Here is a 26,078-nt window from a genome sequence, read left to right as displayed (position 1 = left end):
TGAACAGGAAGGTGTGGTTGGCACAATGCAAAAGGCCAGACTGAAAAAGGTCACATTGTCCCACGTCCCCCAGCTAAATCTAATGTGATCCTGCATCGTGTCCAGGCAAACAGGTCCTCACTTGCAGCAGTTCATTCTGACACGCATGTATACCCAGGTTTCCATTTGGAATAAGGGGTGGCCCTGGATTATGTTTATGGCGAGAACAGCACCTGTGCAAATGATGTGATGTTTTTACACTGTCCTGTGTAGATATAAAATTAGAGTGCGAGTAAACTTTGATGGTGTTCCTATTCACTAAAAATAAATACTACACAGAAAACAGTCGGTAAAAATTTCCTCTACAGCGTTCATGAAATACACTTTAAATGCAGAGTGTAACCTCGAATGCGGCCATCAGCAGATGTTGTAGTGATGCTCACAGGCGACGTTATTACCGCAAAGGTATTTATGGAAAGCTCCACCCTCCCCAAAAACATTCCAAGACAGCAGTCAGACTGTAAACCCTGAATAAAGAGAAGCGAGAAGCATTGCTTATTTTACCAGAACCCATTTCGCAGCGACCCTGCACCGCAGGATGACCCCCACATGCAGAACACCTTTTACAGCCCGCAAGTGCTCATAAGTAAACAATTCTTGTGATATCAAGGAACACAGAAAACAAATAATGCTGCAACAAACGTCTCTTATGGCCAAGGACAACACCATAACGTTCATCAGACTGTGTTAATGAGCAATTCCGTCATTGGGCAATGTGCGTTGCTTTGCGTGATTAAATTAGGTGACGGTGACGCACAGCGCGTTGAAGCAGCTGCCGCTGCTCTTGGATATGCTTGTGCTGCTTCCTCTCCCTCTCTCGCCTTTGAACACAGTGGCATAGTTTGGGCCCATGTGCAAGGAAGGATATGGGCAGCACGGCTACAGGTTTATAAAATGCAGCAATTGTCAGGGTCATGCGGGCCCTGGTGCCACTGCACCTGCTGCAACAACGGAAGTCACACCCCTGAGCATACACAGCATGGACATATTATACATACTTGTTGGAAACCGGGCAAACGGGTTAGCAGTCACCAGGTACCCAGCACCGTGGTAGCTTGGCTCGAGCGGTCGGGGGTCAGGCACCGTGTTAAGCGTACGTCACACCCTCACAATAACCATGTGTTCATCCGTTCCAAAAACGACACTACACCGTAAAAATTATGAAAGAAAGTAGTTTGTCTTTATCTTATTTTCTCTTAGTTGCAGGTTTTAAAACATACATACAATACCAGAAGACTTTTCTTGAAAATAGCAGGTCAAATAAATAATACCACAGTGGGGTTTCAATAAATAGGATCAGGTCATAAATAAACACGGAATAAATATAGGTGCAATAAATACAGATGGCAAATAAATACAGTGCAGGAATAAATTAGTGGAAGACAATAAATAAAGCACCCTCAATAACTTAAATAACACCATCAATGACAATTACAGTTCACAACCCTTTCACGAGGTAGTTTGGTTTTACTTCGCCCAAGTACAGCTTGTGGTCATTTGGATGACATGGGGGGTGTCCCACCTAGGTTGGTCAAGGCTGGGCCTGAACTGAGGTAGAATAGGGGTAACCTAAGGATCTGGCTCTCCCAAAATACACAACCCCTCACAGAGGTCACTGCACCAGTCTCAGTTCACCCCTGGCACTCCCAGGCTGGTTCTAACACCCCTCTAGCCCCTAGAATGGTCTTTTAGGGCTCCAAAGGGCCTCAGATGCCCTTTCTACCACTTACTGCCCTTTTCACGATGATCGGCTCCGCTCGGCGCCGGGTCGACGTCGCTGGGCGGCCTCGGTTCGGTGTCGCTGGGAGGCCTCGGCCCGATGTCGCTGGGCTGCTCCGGCTCGATGTCGCTGGGCGGCTCCGGTTCGGTGTCGCTGGGCGGCTCCGGTTCGGTGTCGCTGGGCGGCTCCGGTTCGGTGTCGCTGGGCGGCCTCGGCTCGACGTCGCTGGGCTGCTCCGGCTCGATGTCGCCTTCCGGCGTCGCAGGGTCACGGTCTCCCCGCTTCCGGGTGTCTCCGGAGTGCGACCTCCACTCCCGACCTCCGGCGCGCTTCACCTCAGATTCCGGCGTCTCCGGAGTGCGATCTCCACTCCCGACCTCTGGCGCGCTTCACCTCGACCTCAGGTGACTCCTTACTCGACCTCCGGTGCCTCTCCACGACCTCCGTCGGCGCCCTCTATCGACCTCTGACGGCTCCGGGTACGACGTCTTTCTGTCAGCGCTGCTTCTCCACCTCAGGCCTCAGGTCTCCAGGCTTCGACGTCAGGGCTCCAGGAGGACACCGCTAAACAGGTCAGGAGCTTGCTGGTCTTCTTCTTTAAGGCCTCTTCACAATATTTAGGTCCTTAAGATAGTTTTTCTGGTCTTGGTCCCACACAGGGCTCTAGGCTGGGCTTGGTCAGTAGGGACTAGCATCAAGGGTGGGTTTCTGGACCCCACTCCAAGCACTGGTTTCCACCCCTGCTGCCTTACTCCGACCTCCTTCTGAACTGGTCCTCTCTCTTCTCTAGTCAGATGCCAACTGCCACTCTGAGATGGCCTCCCAACATTCTAAACTGCCTCTCACTGTCACAGGGTTCCAGAATGTTACGGAAGGTTCTAGAAATCTCCAGTGGGTTCTGATGATGTCACAGGTGACAATGGGAGGCCACCATTGTGTGTCTCAGGCCCTCAGACAGAAGTTCCAGGGGTAGGGAAAATGGCTCCCTGACCCTGCATCAACACTAAAGTCTGGTGGTTCCCAAAAAGGAAAAATTATAATAGGGTTTGAGGCAAAAGTGGGACAAAATAAATAATGATGAGGAGGGACCACCCAAAGGGCTGACAGGTCTAACCATACTGAACTTCTGTGGCAGACACTGTGCAAAGAGCAAATTGTCCAGTAGCAACACGTGCACAAAGAGGAAATTTGTAATTATGAATGAACTGCCCTCTGGTACAGTACACAGGTATATTTATGATACGGAACTCTGAAGAGATCCACATAAAGCACACGCAATCTTACAATTAACCAAAGTGCAATTTCTCTGAACGTTAAACTTCATTATAATACAATACAAGCGACTTTGGCTGGGGAACACAAACTAGCAAAGTGCCTTTTGCTGGACTTTGAGTAAGGTGGAATTAGGGCTCTTCTTGGGCTATCGCAGACTACTGCTGCAGGACTAGTGAGATTTAGCAGGTGTAGGACAAAATTGTTTCACTGCACTCTGCTTCAGTGGAGTTCACAATTTTCAGAACTGAAAATTAAAGCTGAAGAGGCATGGTTTGCCAAAGCCTGATCAATTCTACCCCAAATGATTCACATTTGTGTGGGCTAGAGGATGACCCTTGTGGGTAGCTTCACAACCTCTACTGCAGTTTGCTGTACAAGCGAGTAGATTTTGTGGTAAAGACCTTAGAAAATATGGTTGCCAAAAGTCAAATGTGCAGGATCTACCAGGTTCTGCTGTAACTTCAGATGAAAAATCGCACGAGGACAAAAAGTCGTTCTACATCTATGGATTTGTTGTGCAGCATTCTACACTATATAGAAGCACTGTTTATTAAATTGAATCACCACACTGTGGCATGATGGCTCAATGAGTCAGATGCTTGATGCAGAGATGCACTGTGAAGAACAAGTCAGAGGACTGATTACCAGCAAGGCAGAGTCAGCCTTCCATCCTACCGAGGTCAGAGAAATGAGTACCATTAAAATGAGTAACAACACAACCTATCAATTACGGCATTCAGCAATGGTAGACGGGCACTAATGACTTGTGTTGTGTAGAACGATTATCAGCCATTGTATTTTACATCTATTGTTAATCAGGAGTTAATCCTTCCCTAGGATGATCTCTTGCCCCTGAAAGTATTTTAATAATGGTTGGCCAGACGCGCCTACTTGGACATCAATATACTGGAGGCCGCTCAGAAAAGAAGAAAAATACCTTCTACCGCACACAAAAGGTGTTACAAATAATCCTTAGACCTCAAGTGATCGAAGTAGCAAACAGTTCTAAATAAAGAACAATACATACAAATGTTTTTCAACCACTTCTGGCAATGGAACGCGAAATGACCTTCATTCTGCTCAAAGTCTGCGTAAAATGCTGGTAAAATGGAGCTATTCAGGAATAATTTAAATAGTTAAAGAGCAACGTGTTAAAAAACAAAAATCAGCGTGTGCTTTCTGCTAAGCATATGACGATCCGTCAGTTCCTGCCTGGGAAACGCTCTGTGAAGGCAGCCCGGACATTAATCCTCCAGTGACAGAAGCCGTGCCCATCCTTCATGCACCAGCTGCTCGCTCGGATAGATTAACCCTGGGAGCATCTCGCGTTGCAGAGCGAAGGACCATCCATGGCTGGGAGCCGCGCTGCAAGCACAGGAAGCCCGAGGAGCTAATCCCACATTCAAGGGTGTACTTTTTATCATGCACGATGTGTCGGCAGGCCGTGAAGTTGCCACCTCGCTTCCCATGATCAGCCAATGGACACTGTACTGCTGAGACCAAAAATACCAGAGATGGTGCATTGACCCATCTCTCCCTCCGTTCACAGTCTCGACACGAGCAGTCGGTCTTTATCCTGAGAACTTCATTGTCGTGACATGATCGAAGAGTGAGTAAAAAACGTGAGGTTGAATCAGCTCACTCATGGAGCAGGTGGTACAATCTTTCATTTCCACATGCGCACCTCTGCAGAGAATTAGACTGACTTACACAGTGGAAGCCAGGTGGTATGCACTCCGGACCTCAGATCAATGTTAAAATGAGAGGATATGAAGCCACCATTATTCTAGCCTCGCAAGCTTATCTACAAGAAAGGCTGATTTGTATCACTTCCTGCAGTACATGTTCATTTACTAAAATTTCCCCCCCTCTAAACGCGTCCTAGTAGTCAAAATCCCTCCCCCGCTACATGTAAAAGTACTTACAGCCCATCAACGCTCCATGCATACCTCAAAGAAAGTATATTTTGTTATCTGTTTTAGTAAACCATTCTCTATTTTAAATGTGAAACCATTAACTCTACTCCCCTGGACCGGAGCCTTCTTCCCCTGATGATAGAAGGGTGGGAGCGGATATTTTATGATCTCAGAAGGACAAATCCTGTCAAAAACATCACTACCTGGACTGCAAAGGTGTCGAATGTATATCTGAATTGTGGAACACTGTCTCTGCAGGTGGATTCTTCACATTTTTCGAAGGGAACTCTCAGGCATATCAGAGTGGAGAGAACAAAGGAAGAGGAAAAGACTTAACATGTAAATGGTAAAGGTTTATTAACTTGGAGCCCATCTTCTTGGGACTCATTACAGTATGCTTCACGCCCTCCCTATTGTCATCTCTAGATGTCTGCTAAAGTGGAGAAGCAGCATAACTTAGCAGTCTCCTCTGGCAGCCCCCTTCTTCTCAGTCAGACTGGTAGAATCAACTGAATGGCATATGTATGCTATATACCTTCTAACAGAAGCCCTTGAAACAGTCTATCGGACAACACATGATAAGCAAACTAGGAATGCAACCTTGTTTCTGAAATGGACAGCTTTCCTTTTAAAACAATATTCCAAGCAACTTTCACCCAAGTGTGCAACTCATCTGACCTTCAAAGAGTCTTTTTAAAGGCTAAAAGAACAAGTTACTTACCTTTAGTAACTCTTGGATGGATACAGTTCCTCACCTTTTGAATAACCCAATGCAGAAGCATTCCACTGAAATAATTATTTACAGCTCTCCCACTTCGGTGAGGACATCATAATGCCCCAGCTCCACAAGTGACTACCTGATGTAATCAGAACCATAAGACGACCTCGTCGGCGTGCGGACGTCCATTTCCAATCACTTTTTTCATTTTTTGTGCCTTTGTGACAAATGGCTGAATAAACAGTATCCACGTGCAAGCACATGGTAAGTCTCAAAAAGACTTCATTATATACATACTATATATGCACACAAATACAGAAACATCTACACACATACATCTACACACACACACACACACACACACACACAATCTCTATATATATATATATATACACACACACACACCTATACATACATTCAGAGGTATAAACAAAATATACATAAAAATACCTCTGTTTTGGTACATGTGGACAAGCAACAGGGAGGAGTGTCGGTCAGTGAGGAATCCATAGGTAGATACTGTATCCACAAGAAAAAGTGTTACCGAAGGTAAGTAACTCGTGCTTCTGACGGATATATCTTACTGTGGATTCCTCACCTTTTAAATATAATCTCAAAGCAGTCTCACGCTCGGATGTGGGTGCCGGTTTGCTTAAACCAAAAGAGCCTGCAACACTGAGCGGGCTAAGTGACCGCCCCCCCCCCTCACTACATAGTCAAAACAACAGTGATTCGCAAAAGTGTGGAGGGAGGTCCAAGTTGCCACAAGGGACATCTCTAGTCAAAGCGGAAGTAAAAGAATTAGCTCTAGTAGAATGAGCTTCAATATCTCCAGGTGGTTCCTGGTTAGCCATGGTGTAGCAGATCTTGATCACACGATAATCCATCTGAACAATGTTCTCTTATGCAATGCTCTTGCTTTCATATTGCCCACATAGTCAACAAAAAGCTGATCATCCAGCTTGAGATCACGAGTTCTGTCAAAATAAAAGCTCACAGGACTTTTAGGGTCCGACTGATGAAGCCTTTCTTCTTCTTTAGATGGATGCGGGGGGAGGATAGAAAGTAGGAAGTGTGATAAACTGGTCCAAGTGGAAGGGAGTAACCACCTTTAGCAGGAAGGGAGCCTTTGTTCTCAATACCAACATGCGTGCATAGAAAGTCTTGAAGGGGGTTTCACACTTAGCGTCTGCAATTCATGAACACAACTAGCCGACGTTCTAGCAACCATAAGAAAGGTTAACACCAAATTAAGATCCCGCTGAGGCACGATAAATGGAGTGGGAGGGAACTTTTTTTATTAAGTCCCTTAAAATACCTTAACCCTATAGGAGACTTAAAAAGGGAAGGCTGGTCCCGTAAGCAGAGGAATGCCATAATGGCAACCAAATGCCACTTAACCATTGCAACCACACAACCTTGCTGCACTAGGGTCAGTGCAAAGCATACAATGGAATTCTCTTTACACCACTTTACAAATGTGCCCCATCTGCCAGCATAAACCGACTTGGTGGAGTGTCTCCTGGCCGATAGTATAACGTCTACCACATCAGGAAGAAGAAATAAATATCTCTGGTTGCCCCATTCAATCTCCAGGCTCTGGAGGTGGGGGGTGTAGAACCTGCCCGTGCTATTGCGAGAGGATGTCTGCCCTGTGAGGGAGACGGAGCTGAGGGCACAGAGAGAGGTGAAGAGGTCTGTATACCATACCCCTCGTAGCTAATCCAGGGCTATAAATATGACTTGGGTCCTGTCATGGTTAACCTTCTTCAGAACCCAAGGGTACAAGGGTATTGGGGGAAAATGATTTAAACAGGTGGGCACCCCAGTCCAATTGAAACGCATCCCCCAGTGCTCCCTGCAACAGGTACTAAAGACTGTAGAACAAATAGCAGTGTGAATTCTCTTGAGCGGCAAATAGGTCTATCTGAGGGGTGCCCCATTGCCAGAAAATATGTTGTACCACTTCCAGATGGTGACGCCACTCGTGATAAACAGAAAAATGCTAACTGAGACTGTCCGCAAGCATGTTGAGAACTCCAGTCAAGTGATTTGCCAAGAGGCAGATCAGATGGTCATGAGCTCAGGACCAGAGTCGCAGAGACTCAGTGGCTATGATCCTATTTCTCCTTGTTTATTTATGTACCAGATCACAGTAGTATTGTCTGTGGAGACTTGGAATTGACTGACCGAGGAGGGCCTTGAGAGCCAGATATATTGCCAGCAATTCCAGAAGATTGATATGCAACAATCTTTCCACTGGAGACCAGAGACTATTGATCTCCAGGTCCCCCAAATGACCTATGCTACAGTGGAGGCATCCGTTAGGGGCCACCGGAGGAGGAGCGTGGAACAGCTTACCTTGAGAAAGATTGCCGGACACACCTTATCAGTGCAGATCCACTGCAGTGTCTTTGGAGAGCTTGACGACTGAGATACCAGTTGTGTAGAAACCACCGCCTACAGAGGCACCACTGGAGGGCCCACATGTGCCAGCGTGCATGGGAAATCAATAGAATGCAGGAGTCCATCAGACCTAGCAGGCATAAGACTTTCAGGACTGGAACCATAGCTCCATTGTGAAACATCTGAATATATCCTGAATGTCCAGAATCCTGTGAGGAGGGGGCGAGGCTCTATTCACCATAGTGTCTCGTTCTGACCCTATGAACAGTGTGCGCTGAGAGCGTTCTGGATGAGATTTTGGGTACGTTGATAGTAATATCTAAGTTGAACACCAACAGGCTAAGTATGGACTGCTTGAAAGTCACAGGTGACATGGGGCTGTTTTGGCCGCTTTGTTGGGTGCATTCTAATTAATGGAGGCTTTTGTTCACAAAAGGCCGGCATCATTCCCTTGAACATGGATGGAAAGGTGTTCTCAAATCTATCGCTCCAAAGGTGCGTCACTTCTGAAGGAACAGGGCAAGCGAGGCAAATGGAAAAGCTTGACTTGTTAACCAACACTGCTAGGCATTTTGGGATGTGCAGTTTTGTTTTGCATTTTATAAGTCTCCATTTACTTACATGTTTTCTGCTCATTTGTTTCCTCCCCTGTTAGTCTTATTTACCACTTGGCGTACTTGGTGGAGCATAACCGAAGCAGAGCGAGTCCACACAAAAATGATATTATTTACCATCAGCCTAGGCCGGTTAGAGTGTGCAGTATGTTGCGGCAGCTGCCAGCCCGAGCAGCCCACATTAGATTTGGTTTGCATGCCCACTCTGCTCAAGCTGCAGCTTATCACTGGACTCAAAATTTGCACCTCCAGTTTAAGTTTTCAATGTGTTCCTCTAAAACAGATAATTCTACAGTATCCACTACTGTGTTTGAAGATAAATGGTTAATTTTATTTTTATTACGTCCCCACAGATGTTTCTGAAAATAAATACATTTAATATTATCGGGGAACATACTAATAAAAACCAAGCTTTATTTTCAAACTCACGGTCACTTGCGACAAGCTATGGACGTGGTTTATCCTATATAAAATAAATTCACTAAAGCACCGTGTTAGTCAAGTGCTCTTTCCTGGAAAATAGGACGAAATGCATCCACTAGTAGAACTGCAAAGAATCGCAGCATATTGAAATAAACATATTTATTAGACCAGTTGTAATGATATGCAAGGCAACTTTACGGAACAAAACATTTTTTTTTAAAAGCATTGGCAAAACTACGGCTGAAAGTTAGGGGGAAAAAGCACTATGATGTGGCCAGCGCTAGCCGTGTCATGGCGCATACTTCTGACATGGTGGAGGGAGGGTGATAGGAGAGGAGCAAGGAACAACGACGGGGGCAAGTCATGACAGAGTGGGAGCATGCACAAAGAACGGGCAAGGGACGTTGAAAACGCAAGCAGCTACGCGCCAACGGACCTTAAGAGCCCAGGAGACTACTAATTTCTCCATCCGATCTGGCGGTGGCGCCGACTCCAGGCTATTGTGATCAGCCATCAAATAATTCATGACCCCTACTGACGTATCACACAGATTTGTAGTCACATTGTGGGGTTGGAAACGAGACACCAGATTCAACTTTCAGACACACGACGCAGAATGCAGGAACAAGACTAAAACATGCACGAAAATCCATAGACGACATGCCAAAGAGCCCCTAGAGTGCAATAAGAGAAGAGCGTTTTAAAAGCACACGCTTTGGTGGTGCAATGCAATAATTACGGCGCACTGCTGCTTTTTTTGTTTTCAGAGGTTTTTTTCCCCCAATTTATTCCACAGAAGGAGAGGTGATTATGTGTTGGAGAGACAGTTACCATGCAATAAACATATATAAAATATGCAAAAATGAGCAATGTTAAACAGCTCTTCCGCGCTGGCCCCTCATACACATTTAAAAACGCATAGAGCAACCACGTCACATGTGCACACAGCATGGAGAACTTACGGTTATGAAGCAACTTAGAGCCCACACAGAGACCGCAGTTCAGGAAAAAAGCCATCTGCCATTCGGTGGCTACGCCACACAGCAGTTGCTACCTCGATGTTCCTTCCCCCGAAAGGGGCATGAGGGCCGGTATCATATGCCTTGCCTCATGTGGGGCTTGTACTGGCTGGGGGAATCCCTGGAGCTTGGGGGCTTCAGGGGAGAGTGAGTGCCGAAAAGTACAACGGAGTACTGCAGGAGCCAATGCAGCTGCTGCTCCTAACATCGCTCCTTGGCTTGTGCCACTGAAAACACGGCAATGACAAGCGGACTTTATGTAGCTTGCTGTAGTGTAGGCGGGACGTACGAACTGTTCGACCCTAAAAAGGAAATGTAAACAGTGGTTTTATATGCAAATACTATCAGGAAAACAAAGAATGGACTATTAAACTAATTTAGAAAATGCCGGGCGAGGGAAGATGGGGGTGGGCATCCAGCGACAGGGGCCGAAGTGGGAGGAACCAATGCCCCATTAAGATTCAAGCAGCTATGGGAGCTGAAGCTGAACACAGGCAAACAGTAACACAAGCAGGGAAGAAATAAAAAAAGAATACCTCCCAACAGAAAAGAAACAACCAAAGTGTAAAGATTTAGCACTTGGTCCCTGCTCCGTGGGAGGAACGAAAGAGAAAAGGGAGGGACAAAGAGGCAGGACTGACCACTAGCAAGCAAGGATGTCTAAAGGACACAAAAAACAAATGAAAACCAGGGGGATGGTTTTAACCCCACAAGAGAAGTATATACTAAAATGTATACAACAGGTCCCGAATGCTCAACCTAAACAGTTAAATTGAAACAGCAATTGCAACATTAACAACCCTCCAACCCAGGCAAACGGAGCTAAGGCCTAAGCATCAACTCCAATGAGTGTTATGGCAACTATTAAAAAAAAAAAAAAAAAAAAAAAAAAAAAAGAAGAAGCCCATTTGGGGGCCTCAGTTTGGATTATAAACTAGATTTTGAAAACTGTATGCAATTAATGGGATTGTTCAGGAAAGGGATGAGTAGTCCCTGTAGTTTCAGGTCTTCAAGGATTGTCACCGATTTATGGGCTTGTATTTAGGGTAGCATAATGGGCTTGAGCGCCAAAATTGAATTGAAGAGGCGCTCCCCTATCCACAGTAATAATGTACTTCTGAATTTGCTCCATGAACATACCGAGTCATTCTAGACCATAAGAGATGTGCTCAGTACCTCAGGATTTGCGATGCATCTGAATGCTACGAATCACGGCTCAATTGTGCCACTGGAGTTATTCATATACCACCAAATAAACCTGAACCACTAGGCAGACATTCTGAAATAGACCAACATCTCTACACGTTTGTCACAGTCTCAAGATCGCACTCGCTTTATAATTAGCTACGGTTAACGTTGTTTCTCTCAATCACCTTGGTTGCCATTTCTGATCAGCTGATCCCCAGTAGCTTTTCTGGGGGTCTTTTAGTGTTATTTTTAACTGTCAGGTTTCTTCAAGAAAACAAGATGTAATGTGGAACATCTCAGTGCCAAACTGGAGAACGAAAACAAATATTCTCCTCCCGAAGAGCATGTATTTTTCAGGTCACAAAGAAGCCGCTAGTCTACATTTTTTGCCCACGTTTTCAAGTAGTAAAACGTAATACATTGATTATCGACACTTGCTTTCAGCACTACTTTAACAATCTACACTCGTTTCCATCAATAAAACAAGTAGACTGGCTAACATAGCATGTTTATTCTTTTCACAAATGAAGATTAGAGGACTCCATTTCACCAATGACACACCAAATATGCAATGCTCCAGGCCTGTGGTTAACTCCTTTCGTCATTGGTTTCAGGTGTGTTTTCAACTGAAATTAACCTTACTACAACTCAGATGCATTGGATTGTTTAAATAAAACCCAGAACTGGCGACCATATTATTGGTTATATAGAGTTCTGTTAACCTTACAAAATGAACTTCCAATCTCTCAATGACAAACTACTAAGAAAAAAACGTAAAATCATAATTGAATGTTGTAAAAATCCAGTCCATATTCCTTAGCCCTTCCTGTACCAATTGCTATGGTCTTTACGGGTTGTAATTTAATAGAGCCAAGCCCAGCCTTTTAGTAATGACACAGATGTATAACATTTCTCCTCTAGAAAATCCTTCCCTGTCAATGCACCACTACAAGAAAAGCCCTGGATCTTCACTCCCATCATAACACAAAGGAGCGATACCCATGCTGAACAAGTTTTCCAGTGCCTCTTTCTAGCATTTGACTTCCCCATGTTAAAAAAAAAAAAAACAAAAAAAAAAAACACAAGGGGTACGGAAAACTTTTGTATCAAGTACAGTAGTGGCTCAACAAAAACCAGGCCAGATCATCTCTGCCTCTACCGGACGATGACTCTGGGTACAATGATTAGACAAAGGACATTTATTGCTCTGTCTCATTTGATGATTTAAATCTATATTCTAAAATGTGAGCTGCTTGAATGAGAGATGATTTGCTAGCATGCGAAGAATTGATCATCATTCTATTTTCTATTAATTGTAAGGCGAATGGATATTGAGGGTTTCCGCTACACCCAAAACAATGTTACTTTGGAAGCCAGTGGCATCCCTCACTGGTATGTACCTTAGGTTAAACTTACTCATTAAGCCACAGCATTCGAATATTGCAGATCATCTCTCTTTGAAAGCCTTTTGTTAGGAATGTCCCCTGCCTGGAATACAGACATATTTCCAGCCCTGAGTGCCCAACTGAGAGTATCTGGTATCCTGTTTCTTGACTTTCCTTCCACCCTCATGCTTATCCTGCATGTAGGTGTGCGAAGACTTAGACTTGTTGTTAGAAATGGGGGTCACTAGTTGGCAGAGGTAGGTACCTTTGTCCAAATAGGAACCCTTGCTTCTAGTCAGGGTAAGGGAGATACGCACTCTAGATAACCCCTGCTCACCCCCCTGGTAGTTGGGCACAAGCAGACAGGCTTAGCCAAAAGGCAATGTGTAAAGTATTTGTACCAACACTCACAGTAACACAGTGATAACACCACAAATGCACACCACACCCGTTTAGAAAAGTAAAGTATCTTTAACTAAACTTATGAAGACCAAAACGACAAAAATTCAACATACAAGTATTAAGAAAAATGACTTTCAAAAGGTTTTAGCAACGGAGTCCATAGAAAAGTATGGATGCATGATTTCTTGCAAAGTACCTGTAGTTGAGACAGAAATCACCAAGCCGAACAGCCGCAGCGATGGGAAGCGTCGAAAAACAAAGATGCGTCAATTCCTGAGACCCTCGTGGAATGCGATGAAACAGTTCCACTGGACACATTGGAGCGGTGTGTCGGGTCCAGTCTGTAGGGGGAAGTGATGCGTCGATTCTGAGATGACTCCGATCCACGGGTGATGCGTCGTAGAAAACTTGACGCACAGGGACGATGCGTGGAAATCAGTGATGTGTTGGCGGGCGATGCAGCAGCGTCGTCAAGCGGCGGTGCGTGGATTTCTTCAGCCGCGATCCCTCGATGTGTCAATTCTTGCAGCAGCGACAGGTGCTCTGTCGGTTTCCACGGCAGTGCGAGGAGATTCTTCTCACACCACAGCATTGCATTGGAAAAACTGTTGCAAAAAGAGCTATGCGTAGATGTTCTTGTTGTTGTGTCGCTTTCCAGCTCCCAGCAGCAGAAACAACCTCCAGAGGCCACACACAGTCACAGGCACTCCTGGCAGGTCAGAACTCCCAGCAAGGAAGTTCAGGGGAGCTGGGGGTGGAGTCTTTGTTTTCCTGAGACTTCAAAACACGAGGCAAGCTCTACTCAAGCCCTTGGAGACATTCCTCAAGCAGGGGTCACAGCAAAGTCCTTCTCCTTTCCTTGCCAGAAACATCAACTGCAGGCACAGGCACACAGCAAGGGAAGTACTTCTCCTCAGTTTCTCCAGCTCTTCTCATCAGCAAAGGTTCCTCTTGATTCCAGAAGTAGTCTAAAGTTCAGAGGTTTTAGATCTAGTACTTATAATCCAAAAATATCTTTGTTCTCTTTATGCAAGGGTTTCTGAGCCCAGTCCAAACCAGTTCTGTCCTCTCTGGTGCAGCTGCTCGGCAGGAGGTGGAGACAGCATTGTGTATGGCAGACAAGCCCTATTCGGGTGCAAGGGAAATCTCCTCCCACCACTCTAAATGCAGACTGGGCCTATTCAGGTGCTAGTGAAAACTCCTCCCCCTACTCTGAATGCAGCCCAGGTCTTTAGGGGGCTTGATCTTTTGAGACACAGTAGTGATATACCTGAACAGGAAGGTGTGGTTGGCACAGTGCAAAAGGGCAGACTGAAAAAGGTCACATTGTCCCAAGTCCCCCAGCTAAATCTAATGTGATCCTGCATCGTGTCCAGGCAAACAGGTCCTCACTTGCAGCAGTGATGCACACATGTGCTCGGTGTTGGACATTGTGAGATGAAGTATATGAATCTACAAGCAGCTGTGCACAATTGTGCATTGTGTTGTACATTGATGAGAATTATGAAGTTCTTACTATTAGCTTCGACATGGCCTCATGTCATCCTTTTTCCTGACTCTGCCTTTCTTCAGCTTTTCTGCGTGCACAGCAGTGCTTGCAAGTTGTTTGGGTTATTCACGTTCAAGGATTGTTTTTTGTTTAATGTATCCTGAAGGCTTTGTGAGCTTCAAGATAAAGGCTGGAACATGTGAGATTTGGAGAAGGGGACGCGAGAACTCCTTCCTGCCATGGGAATACTTGCTTGGAACCTGGCCAGTTCTGGTAAGATTTCTCTGGCCCAGGGGGGAGGTCTTTCCCGAACCTTCTAGTGTGCTTTGAGATCATAAAGCTGAGAACTTTTGACTCAGAAACTAGGAGTTTGGAAGCCGAGTGGGGACGGACACATCTACCTTGGAGCGTGGAGATCTGGTTGATGAGGCTCTCAATCGCTGCCGTTTAACTTCTTCAGTCAGGAGTGGGTTGAGATGCAATGTTTGCACCAGGTGAAGTATTGAGTTTTGGTTATTGCCATTGTGATGTTTGGCCAGTGGCTTTGATCATTTGATGTGTTTTCTTTGTGATGTGTGTGTGCGCGAGTCAATGTGCACCTCCAAATTACTTATTTGATGAATATATAGCTTTCTGATCTCTTGCAGGACGTCCCAGTAGATTTGCTTGAGTCTTATTTCATAGTATTTGCTGCTTGTTTATTCATCAGTATTATTCATGCATTATATTTACCAACTGTGTTATTATTGCTTGCATATAAACATATATATCTCTTTGTATATTTGAATCTTGTGCATTTGGCATCTGGGGAAAGCCTTTCTATTACAGATCATTGTGTAAAATAAAACTCCAAGCCTTTTTCTAAAAGAGAGAGTCCTTGCATTTTGTAAAATAAATCCCTTTTCTAAAAGGTGCTGTGTTTATGTCTCCTGCTTCGCCTTGTGGGTTTGGGCTACCGTGTGGAAGTTTCTATATTATCTGATAGGCACAAGCAAGACACCAGGGCAGGCTAAAACAGCTTAACGCTGGACTAAAATGCCAAGAAATAATAATTTTAAAAAACTCGACAGCTGAGTGTTAATTCACCCACAGACAAACGAGATACCGACAAGTAGATCAGAGAGACTGGTCTCTCACTGAAATGGCCACATGGCACTGTCATGAAGTGTGCCTTAGACGACTGTTCTGCTGTGACCCAAAATTATTCTAGTGAGTAGCACCATCTTGAAAAAACACAAACTGCACAACTTTATTTCTGAACTACTGTGCCACAAAACAGAGAGAGCAGATGAAATTCAGAAGTGTGTCCTAAGCAGACGGCATTGCCACAGACTAACTGAACCGGTCTGGCCAAGCAGCTGATCTAGCATCGTGTGTGTCATCTGAGCTGCATCACCACCACCTTCAGATGTGCCTGGAGTCGCCCTGTGACCTCTGACCCTACTGACTCACTCTGGAAAACAGACATCGCATCTGCTGCTACTTGGGTGAAGACTGGCATGCCAACACACTCGCAGCTGGTGCACCTTCCTCCTGGAAGAAGAAGCAGACATGGGCTACAGGCATTAGTGAGAAGGTGAAGACTGGAATTAAGACTGTACAACTAGGCGCACAAACGCTGCATAGGAAGAATCCTACCGCACCTGTGCCTGAAAACTTGACAGAGAAAGGTCGGGTGAGAAAAGAAGGGTCCTTGAATCCTGTGTACAGTGGCCTTGCACTGACTATCATTCATAACTGCAGTTTGTAGTGTGTACTATTTTGTTTTTGATTGTATTAAAGAATTTTCCTTTATAAAAAAACCAAAAGACAACCACTGGAATAGACAATACGTCATTGCACGTTTCGGGGTTCGGTCAGTGCTACGCTTGATGCACCCCACACTACGGTCCTGAGAAGCCTGTGACCGCTTACCATTGCTGCCGCAGAGCCAAGTGCTGGGGAGAGTTGTGCTTGGCCCAGTTTGCACAGATATAATAGGAGAGGCCCAGGGACATTAGAGACAAATTACTGCATCCTTCATGTCTGAGGCCAAGTTGCCACTGATTGCCAGTGACCCTTACACCCCTCCTCCCCCCCCCCCCCCCCCCCCCCATTTCCCACTTTCACCCTTCCTGTTCCTGTAGGGCAGCAGGTGCACTCTTCGCTGGAATGCTTACAGTCCAATGTGTTTTTATTGTAGATGCACTTGTAACGTCATCCTTCATTTGAAATACATTTATCATTCAATGTAGAAATTCTTCCGCATACCTCAAATATTGTAAATCCGAAATGCACTGCTCCTTATGCTTCATATCTTGCATTTTAAATTCATAATGCTCTTCTCCGACTAATGTAGAAGGCACACGTTTTTAAGTTCCTCCCTCACAGCCCAGTCTGTGTTCACATTTTAGGATAATAAATTAACAGTATCATTTGATGTGTGTAATGCAGGTGCATTTTTTGCCCCAAGAAGAGGATACAAGGAAAGTGCCTTAAAGACAAATGCTAGATTTCCACCATTTGTTTGTGAAAAGATCTTTGCTTCATAGAAACGGTATTATCTAGTGTGTTGCACCCTGTCCCAGCTTGTGTTGTGTGGACTCAAATATCAATTTCATTACGAACCTCGGTATTGCAATACTTGATCTCAGCAAGATTACTTACACATCTGTTGCTAACACATGGCATTGACTGCATACCGAGTGCTGGCAGATTACCGACAAGAAAACAGGTTATATGGCTGTGACAAAATTAATCTACACAAAAAATAAGTATTTGTATATAAATCAACACTTTAACAAGTTCAAGTGGCAAAAAGGGAAAAAACAAAAAGAAAGGGGATGGTTGGTCAAAGTAAAGGCCATAAAATTCTGCAGCACACCAATTATGTATTAACTGTTGTTAATACAACCATAAACTAACGTGAGCTCTAGAAAAAGCAACAGGTATAAATAAACAGAATTGGCTAGCCAATCCTTAATCTGCCTGGTCAAAAACTGCCCACAATTCTGACCTTCCTGAGAAATACATCCACCAACTCTCAAAATGAAACACTAATATAAATATATATTACATACACACAAACCTCACTTATTTCAAGTAAAAGTGTCAGGTAAACAGCAATACATACCAGCTGTACCATAAACTGTAAATGACTGTGTGACCAGTACTCCAGGATTAGTCAAAAACCGTCTTTCAATAAACAAGGTAGAACCATTAAGTAAAGGAACTGGAGCAAATTTGAAGGAAATCTACACACAAAAAACACATTCTGGTGATATTATACGAACGGTCTGTAGAGCAACAAAATGTCAGGGCAAGGGTGAATCCCTCAACCAAGAGCATTTTGGCAGAGCCTTCTTTTAATTTACCACCCTTTTAGTTTACCGCTCCAAGATGGTGGAAAATGACTTGCCAGGAAGGGGGAGCAACGGAGGAGTGCGTGGGGGGAGAGGGGCGAGAGGTTGGGGGAAAAAGGTCAATGCCAGAGCAGAGGGTCAGGAACAGTAGGGAGGGTTCAGAGAGCATGGGCGAGGGAGGGGGGCACATGTAAACAAATTCTAAATTAAAATAAAGCCAGCTAGGAGGGGTGTGAAGAGCAAAGGTGTAAGGATTCGTGGGAAGAAACCGCCTACCCGGCAGACAGCAAGAAAACAAATGGCTGCTGAGAGAAAACAGAACAAGCATTTGCAAAAGCAAATAGGTTTAATGTGGTAATACTTGCAGCAGCAGCACATCAGAGTAAGGCACGTGAGGAGTCAGCAGAAATTAACAGAGGGGCACAGCTGTAAAGTAATCCTTCAAGCAGTTCAATGAAAGCACCAGAATGGAAGTGGAAGGATAGATTCAAACAGCGAACAGAATTAGGTGAGAGACAAAGTCGTCACCTGGCAGAACCAAGACGTCATTTGCAAAGTCTCAAACCAAGGGCTGAAAGAGACTGGATGAGGAAAGGCGGTGGTTGAAAAGAGGAGGCCCCAAAGGCCACTATGTATATTGTTAACAATCAATCAATCATAGCATTTGTAAAGCGCACTACATACCCGTGAGGGTCTCAAGGCGCTGGTTGGGGGGGTGGGGGGTGGGGGGTTGGGGGGGGGGGCGGGGGCTCAGGTACGCTGCTACTGTTCGAAGAGCCAGTTCTTGAGGAGTTTCCTGACGGTTAGGAGGTCTTCTGTCTGCCGTAGGTGGATGGGGAGGGTGTTCCACGTGTTGGCGGCGAGGTGGGAGAATGATCTGCCGCCGGCGGTCACTCTTCGGATGCGGGGGACGGTGGCGAGGGCGCGGACTGGGAAGCGGAGCTGGCGGGAGGGGGTGTAGAGGCTGAGTCGGCTGTACGCAGGTCAGGTGTCGTGGAGTGCCTTGTGTGCGTGGGTGAGGAGCTTGAAAGTTATCCTCTTGTTGATGGGGAGCCAGTGCAGGTCTCTCAGGTGGGGTGTGATGTGGCTGCGGCGAGGGATGTTGAGAATGAGGCGAGCAGAGGCGTTCTGGATGCGTTGGAGCCGTTTCAGGAGTTTGGCCGGGGCTCCTGCGTAGAGTGCGTTGCCGTAGTCCAGTCTACTGCTGACAAGGGCCTGGGTGACCGTCCTTCTAGTTTTGGTGGGGATCCACTTGAAGATCCTGCGGAGGGTGTTGAAGCAGGAGGAGGAGACGGCGTTGACCTGCTTCGTCATGGAGAGGGTGGAGTCGAGGATGACCCCTAGGTTGCGTGCGTGGTCTGTGGGTGTAGGGGGTGCTACTAGTGCAGTCGGCCACCAGGAGTCGTCCCAGGCCGAGGGGGGTGGAGCCGAGGAGGAGGACCTCAGTCTTGTCCGAGTTCAGCTTCAGTCGGCTGTTTCTCATCCAGTCGGCGACGGCCTTCATTCCTTCGTGGAGGTTGGAAAGCCTTGCTGTTAAAGCCTAGACCTAAATATTAACCCCCTGAATGTAAGCAGTGGAAGAACACAAATCATCCAATCAAAAAGAAGGTAAAGAAGCTATGATTCAGAGAATAAACACAAGAAGAGGAAAGGAATCCAATGAATAGGTGCAAGCAAATGAGACAGACAAGCAAGCCAGTGTTAAACGATGGGCTGATCAGAAGCCCATTTTAAGTACTGACACGGTCCATAGTAGTACTTTGGCAACCGGTAGCTAAAGGCTATCCGTAGGAGAGACCGAAAAAGAGGAAATACATAGAGGGAGAACACACAAGTAAAAGGGTGAGAAAGGGAAAATGACAGATTGGCAGACAGAGGAGAAGGAAAGTGTGTGTAAATATGCCACAGATAGCAAAAGGGATACATAAAGGAGGAAGTAGAATGGAGGGATAGTACACTGCCAGTTAAAACACTAGTTTGAGCATAACGCGGCTTAGCTCTACAAATAACATGCAGTTCTTTAAGACTCCCCCACCACCCCCAGTCTGTCAGATTGTCACTAAGAAACCGCTATGAATCATATTGTACTTAAAGCAAAAAGTTTTGCAGTGGAGCTTAATGGCAAGTCCAATTTATATCGCCTATAGGATAGCTTAACAGGTTACTGTGCCTGTTTGCGGTCTACAACTTTGAAACACCTTATAGGCCTATTATTCTGCTGAAGTAGATCTATTTACAACCACTGAAGGATATCATTAACTGTTAATTACAACGATTGGTTACCTGTGGGATTTGTATATGGAAGGCAAGAGCTCATATTCTCAATATTTTGGGGGATTTTCTTATACAGGGCACATTCCATTCCAAAAGGAACACTTGTTAGGCAACCCCAGTTACTGGCAGCTAAGAGAAATATGTTCAGGATCATACAATTTATAAAGTATGAAAGGTGCGACTCAAAACTGGGTCTCCTTGTTCCAAAGGTTCACCGCATGATTAAGAGAGGAGTCTGTGTTTCAATAAGAAAAGGCCTCTCAAATGGGATGAGGAGTGTGGCTGTGAAAGGAGTGTGGCTGTGAAAGGAGGGTGGGGGGGTGGGGGGGGGGGCGGGGGGAGCGGAGTTCAAACTGGCTGCGAGCCTGAAAACAATGTGGTGTAGTCAAAATTAATAACAGTTCTGAAACAGTGACTTTCTGTCCGAGGTACAGTACAGGTCCCTCTACAACTTCCCCCTCCTTTTATCACTTTAACCATCGTCCATTTAACCGCTCTTCCTTCCTCGCTCCTTTCCATCATTTAGGCCGGAGGTTCGCGCTTCCCTAATGTCTTTTAGCAACATCCTCCTTATCTCCAGACAAGTAGCCAATGAGGACCAGCAGGTGAGAGGATGGGGAGAGGCGAGCAGGCCATTGAGCGCCCCGCGGTGCTAGAGTTTTCTAGGTGCTGGTCTGGGCCCGTGGGATGAGACAACCCCCCCCATCTGTTGAACAACCCCCCCCATCTGTTGAACCACCCCCCCCCCCCCGGTCTGAGAGAAGCCAGCGCTGTCCGCTTTCTGTGCGGTGCCAGCTCTCAGGGCAGTCCCTGCTCCACAAACCTCAGTAAGAAGCTCTTGGTAGACAGATGGCACACATGGGAATAGTACGAAGATCTGTGAGGGCGACTGGGGCAAATCAAGGTGGAGTCCGTGAGAGACAGAGTGAGTCTACGGACAAGACTGAGGCTGTGCATACAAGGACACCGGGGTTGGGCCAATGTTACCAGTTGACATGAGGCATGTACAAGAAAACATGGAAGCTAGGACGTTTAGGAGGAACAAGCGAGCAAAGACCATGAAGTAAGATAAACTATTGAAGGACACTGAAAAATATCCCTAAACCCGTAGGTCGACCAGGGGCCTGAACAAGACATCAGAGTCATAAGTAAGGCCAATAGATTTCAGACTATTGTGCATAAGACACAGGCAGACATGCGCCACATATGGCAAACTAAAGCATGCAGGGGAAATGCCCACAGCCAGATCCTCTCCAGTCAGGAGTCGGCCAGGGGTGGCTTCTCCGCTATGGAGGTGGGGGGGGGGGGGGGGAGGTAAGGGGGGGCAGAGACGGGGGGGGGAGCCTCGCCCCACTGCTTTAAAGAAGCATATCATTTTATGTTTCCATGCTTGCTCTGCTCTCAGACGGCCCTCTCGGTCTGCCCAAAAGCCTGCGTGGGGAACATGCCCAGGACCCCATTCCCTGGCTGAGCGTCAAACCAGGACGCTCAGATCAATCACAACACTGTATTGCAGAGTTGTGATTGGTCAGGGGAACCTGGCTGTGCCTCGAGTCCGACAAGGAGAGTGTAGTAGAGAGCAGGAACAGAGACGCAGGACCCGGCGCAGCAAGGTAAGTGTTTAGATATTTTTTTTCTTTACATTGCACACAATTTCCCCCCTTCCCTTGCTGCTCAGCGAGCCCGCCCCACCACCCACAAACCTTGCCGGCGACCACCAGAGTCGGCACTGCCGCAGGCAGCCTTATGACAGACACGTCATACGCAAACAGTTCTCCACCCATGCTACTGCTACTCTGCCTGCTGCATATACACACCTGTCCCTCCTTCCATTAAGCTTTCTCTTCCAGTAGCATATTACGGACAGTTTTAAGATTTATAAAAATACAGCCCGTCTAAGTTACAAATCTATCCTACCACTTTTAGCAAAGTGGACGACAGGTTCAGCAAGATGAAAACCTGTGCCCTACGGTTGCTTGTCTGTGCACTTTACCTCAGTCTGTGTCACCAGGTGCATCAGCCAATAGAACAATAACCTGTGTAAAGAGGTAAAACAGAAATCTGCATACAGCTTTACTCCAGGAGGCAGCTGGGTCTCCTAGATCCATCACTCTACACTTATGGCGGGGTGCACTCCACTACACCTTCCCTACGTGTTGCCTTGCGTGCACTGCCCTCTTTGAACTGGTGTGGATGTCATGTGCTTAGGCTGCAAGGCATGCCTGGGGCCTGCCTGGCCAGCTCTCCAACAATGCAGTTTTTCAAGCGATCCCTGGGAAGCTGGAAACTGGCTGAGCTTTGAGGTGGCTAAGAGAAGAAGAGCACTGTACTGCAGGCGGAGAGGGAAATCTATGGACTTGTGCAGATCTGTACCTGCTCCCGCTATGGGCTGGAAATTCTCCCCATACAGGAGCCGACAGGAGAAGTCCTTGCAGGCACATACCTTCCATCAATTTTGTTCAGCCAAGGCACCGTGTTCCAAAACCAGAGCCAGGTTGGCAGTGCCTGACCTTGCCTTAGACACGGAATGGGTGAGCAGAAGAAACGTTCCCATTGCCTGACAATTATTTGGAAAACAACACGGAAATGACTTTATGGCATGCTGGACAGCAATGGATATAGAATCAAACGTACATTTTCTGCTGCTCTGTTTGGGGCGTGCCTGGGAGAGTTGAGAGGGTTTTCTGTGGCTCTGACAATCGTGATAATAATAGTGACACCAGTTAAAGTGGTGATAAGAACCCGTCAACATGAAGAACTGTGCTGAAATAGAGTGCGACATGAGATCTTTGCCGGTGCGAGTGATAGATAAATATGAATAAAGGGCAACAGCATTCCTGCGGGTGTCCTGCATAGCGGCATTCATGTGGGAAGTAAGATGGACAGAATACACTTTGAAAAAACATTGAAAAACAATGGTGCTGGAACGATGTTTAGAGTAGGGGTGCTGTTCAATAGTACCTCCTCACTAAAACCATTGAGGATATTTAATAGAGTCTTTTAAAAACACAAAAAATGCTGCCATAAAAAAAAAAAAGTCAAACCCCTTTATTGCTCGTTCGCCGTTTAAACTCTTCCAAGCTTTATGGGGGTGCCCCAGCATCTCCTGCACCCCCAGTTCCATCGCACTGTAAAGAAAGTTAACTCTCCTCAGTTTCTGGTGGTTCTCATTCATGCTCCTCATGAATGGCTTTCACAAAAAAAAATATTAAATTCTTCATTCTTTAGATTTAAAACAGGTCTTCACTCTGGCCATGGATGAAGGGTAACTCACCATAACTATGTCTGGAACTGTCTGTAGCCCGACTCAGGGTCTTCTCGGATGTTCTAATCTAAACTCGTACTTTTCTACCACGTAACCCATGCTGCTTGCATTAATCTCTTTTGCACCAGCTGAGCAGGTCCGTGAGAGGGGATAGGGTGGGTGTAGGGCATAGCTCAGAGACCGGCGATTGGAATGGAGTAGGGCGTCACTGAGAGAAGTAAAGGCTCAGAAGGGCGAAGCATAGGCCTACATCAGGAGGGGAGAGGCATAGCTCTCACACTGGGGTATTGCATGGACTCCGGCCAGTTTTGCAGTACTAAATGTAGGCGACAGGGCATGACTCCAACACTAGCAGGCATTAAACGTGTGAGGCACAGCGATGGAAGGTCGGGAATACCACAGACATTGGTTATCAATCAATCAATCAAATGTACTTTATTCGGTTTATGCATAACCATAAAAGTATACTCAAAGACATATTTTGTCCCTAAAAAAGATAAAAACCATGATTTACATATAAGACTATATACAAAGGTTTACAAGCATATTTTGAATGAATTACAAAGAAAACCACAAAATAAGTTAAATTAATTCAGATAAAAAGTTTGACAGATTAGGCTCGACTTGTTTTCCTTATAATTTTTACTGCCGCAGAAAGGAAACTAGCAACATTAAAGACTTCCCACACATTCGACAATAACTGCAGGTAAAGGAGAGCTGGCGTAACTTGCACGAAGCCCTTATTAACTAAATTTGGGAGAATGAAGCGCTTCCTGATACCAGGAAGATATTCGCAGAAAAAAATAAAATGCATGGTATCCTGAACAGAGAAATCATCGCATGAGCAGACCCCAAGATCTTCCACCCTCTTCCAGCCTGGCGATTCACCTAAAAGAACATGAAATTGATCTAATCTGAATCTAACCAGTAGAAAATCGGGGATTGGGGTGTGTAACCTTGTCTAGATATGGTTCCATGGTAGGGTAGTCTTCCGCAATTGATGAGCCCTTACTGTCGGTTTTACCAGCTCCCTATCTTCTCTAGCCATTGTAGCTATTCGCAAATATGAATCTTTAACCCACTTTATATCTCCACTCAGCAGTTTTTCAGGAAAATTATATATTTCAGGTCTGCCAAGTTTTACTGACAAATTATGGACATATTTAAGCCAGGGAATGCGACACCCATAATCAAGGGCCAAACAATCTTTCAGGATTTCACGATTTAGCCCTAATTCAGGGTTTAACCAGGTAACAATCCATTTTAACAGCGGTGCCATGGCAATTAAATCTTCAACAAAACCCGCTCCACATTCCCGATTAACAATGTAGCTTGCTGTTGATTGTGGGACAGATAAAATATTCCTAAAGAACTTATCTTCGATCACCTGGATGGCCTTCACATTCCTGCAACCCCACAGGTCAGCCCCATACATTACAAGTGAGACACATTTGGCTCTATAGATTTTTAAGAGGGCCTTCATTGGTCTAGCTCCCAATTTGTAGGCAAAACCTAAAACAGCCGATGTAGCTCTAGTCAGGACGTTTCTTTTAGCTATAATTTGGGTTCCCCAAGAGCCCTGATTATCAAATAAGACCCCTAAGTACGGGAACGTAAATACCCTGGTTAATATGTTCCCTTCGCAGTAAAAAGTTTTGACCCTTGTGGTCCTGCAGCCAATTGCCATTACATGGGATTTAGAAAAATTTACAGAAAGGTCAAGGGATCTCATAAAAACCGTGAAGGAATTTAAAAGTAATTGTAATCCAACCGCGGTTATAGCTAGAAGGGCAGCGTCGTCCGCATAAAGGAGTGCCGGGATCAAGCGTTTCCCTACACGAGGGATATCTTTACAGCCAGCGCTTAAAATCAAATCCAGGTTATTCATGTAAAGCGTAAAGAGTAGAGGCGCCAGGATACACCCCTGCCTAACGCCATTGACAATTTTTATTCCATCGGTACAATTGCCCGTCTGATCATACCTCACAGTGGCTGATAAATCCCTGTGTAAGTCTGCGAGAAAATGGACAATGTTTTTATCGGCTCCCAAATTTAGGAGCATAGTCCAGAGTTTGGACTTGTTCATTCGGTCAAAGGCAGATGACAGGTCCATGAACGCTAGGTAAAGAGCACCCTTCTTAGCAACTGTATATTTTCCGATCAATAAATGTAGATTTAAACATTCATCTAACGTGCCCATGCTCTTTCTAAAACCATACTGCAGGACTGAGAGTGTTTCCGTTTCCTCAAGCCATCCTGTGAGTTGACTTAACACCACCCTTCCAAGTACCTTCACTGAAGAATCAATGAGAGATATTGGGCGGTAGCAACTGGGGTCCCCTCACTTGCCTTTCTTAAAAAGATAGGAATTATAACGGACTCTGACCATGTTTTGGGCAGACCCAATTGACAGGCATTAATGAAAACATTATACAATATTTTTGACCATGTCTTGATGTCAGATTTAAACAGGTCTGCCGGCACGCCGTTCGGTCCAGGGGCCTTATTACTCGTCATCTGCCTTATTGCCTCGGACACCTCTGACTCAGTGATCGACAAAGTATACTCCTCTATGTTAAGGTCAGAGTTAACACAAGAATCTTC

At 45.6% G+C, this 26,078-nt stretch overlaps 1 protein-coding gene across 8 annotated transcripts in view; it reads right to left on the bottom strand.

Annotated features, from left to right (window-relative positions):
- The window catches only part of ATP2B1 (ATPase plasma membrane Ca2+ transporting 1), a 475,107-nt gene that overhangs the window by 372,631 nt on the left and 76,398 nt on the right, over positions 1-26,078 (bottom strand). The window contains exon 2 of one of the 8 annotated variants that reach the window (XM_085653028.1): positions 1,038-1,183. The exons of the other annotated variants lie outside the window; for them this stretch is intronic. The gene's annotated coding sequence lies outside the window, so the exon portion shown is untranslated. The remainder of the gene's footprint in view (positions 1-1,037; positions 1,184-26,078) is intronic. 8 annotated transcript variants of the gene reach the window in all.

The sequence above is a fragment of the Triturus cristatus genome, chromosome 4_1, assembly GCF_964204655.1.
Source record: "Triturus cristatus chromosome 4_1, aTriCri1.1, whole genome shotgun sequence".
Classification (NCBI taxonomy): domain Eukaryota; kingdom Metazoa; phylum Chordata; class Amphibia; order Caudata; family Salamandridae; genus Triturus; species Triturus cristatus.
The sequence above is the reverse complement of the archived record's forward strand: the minus strand, read 5'-3'. Positions and strand labels throughout refer to the sequence as shown.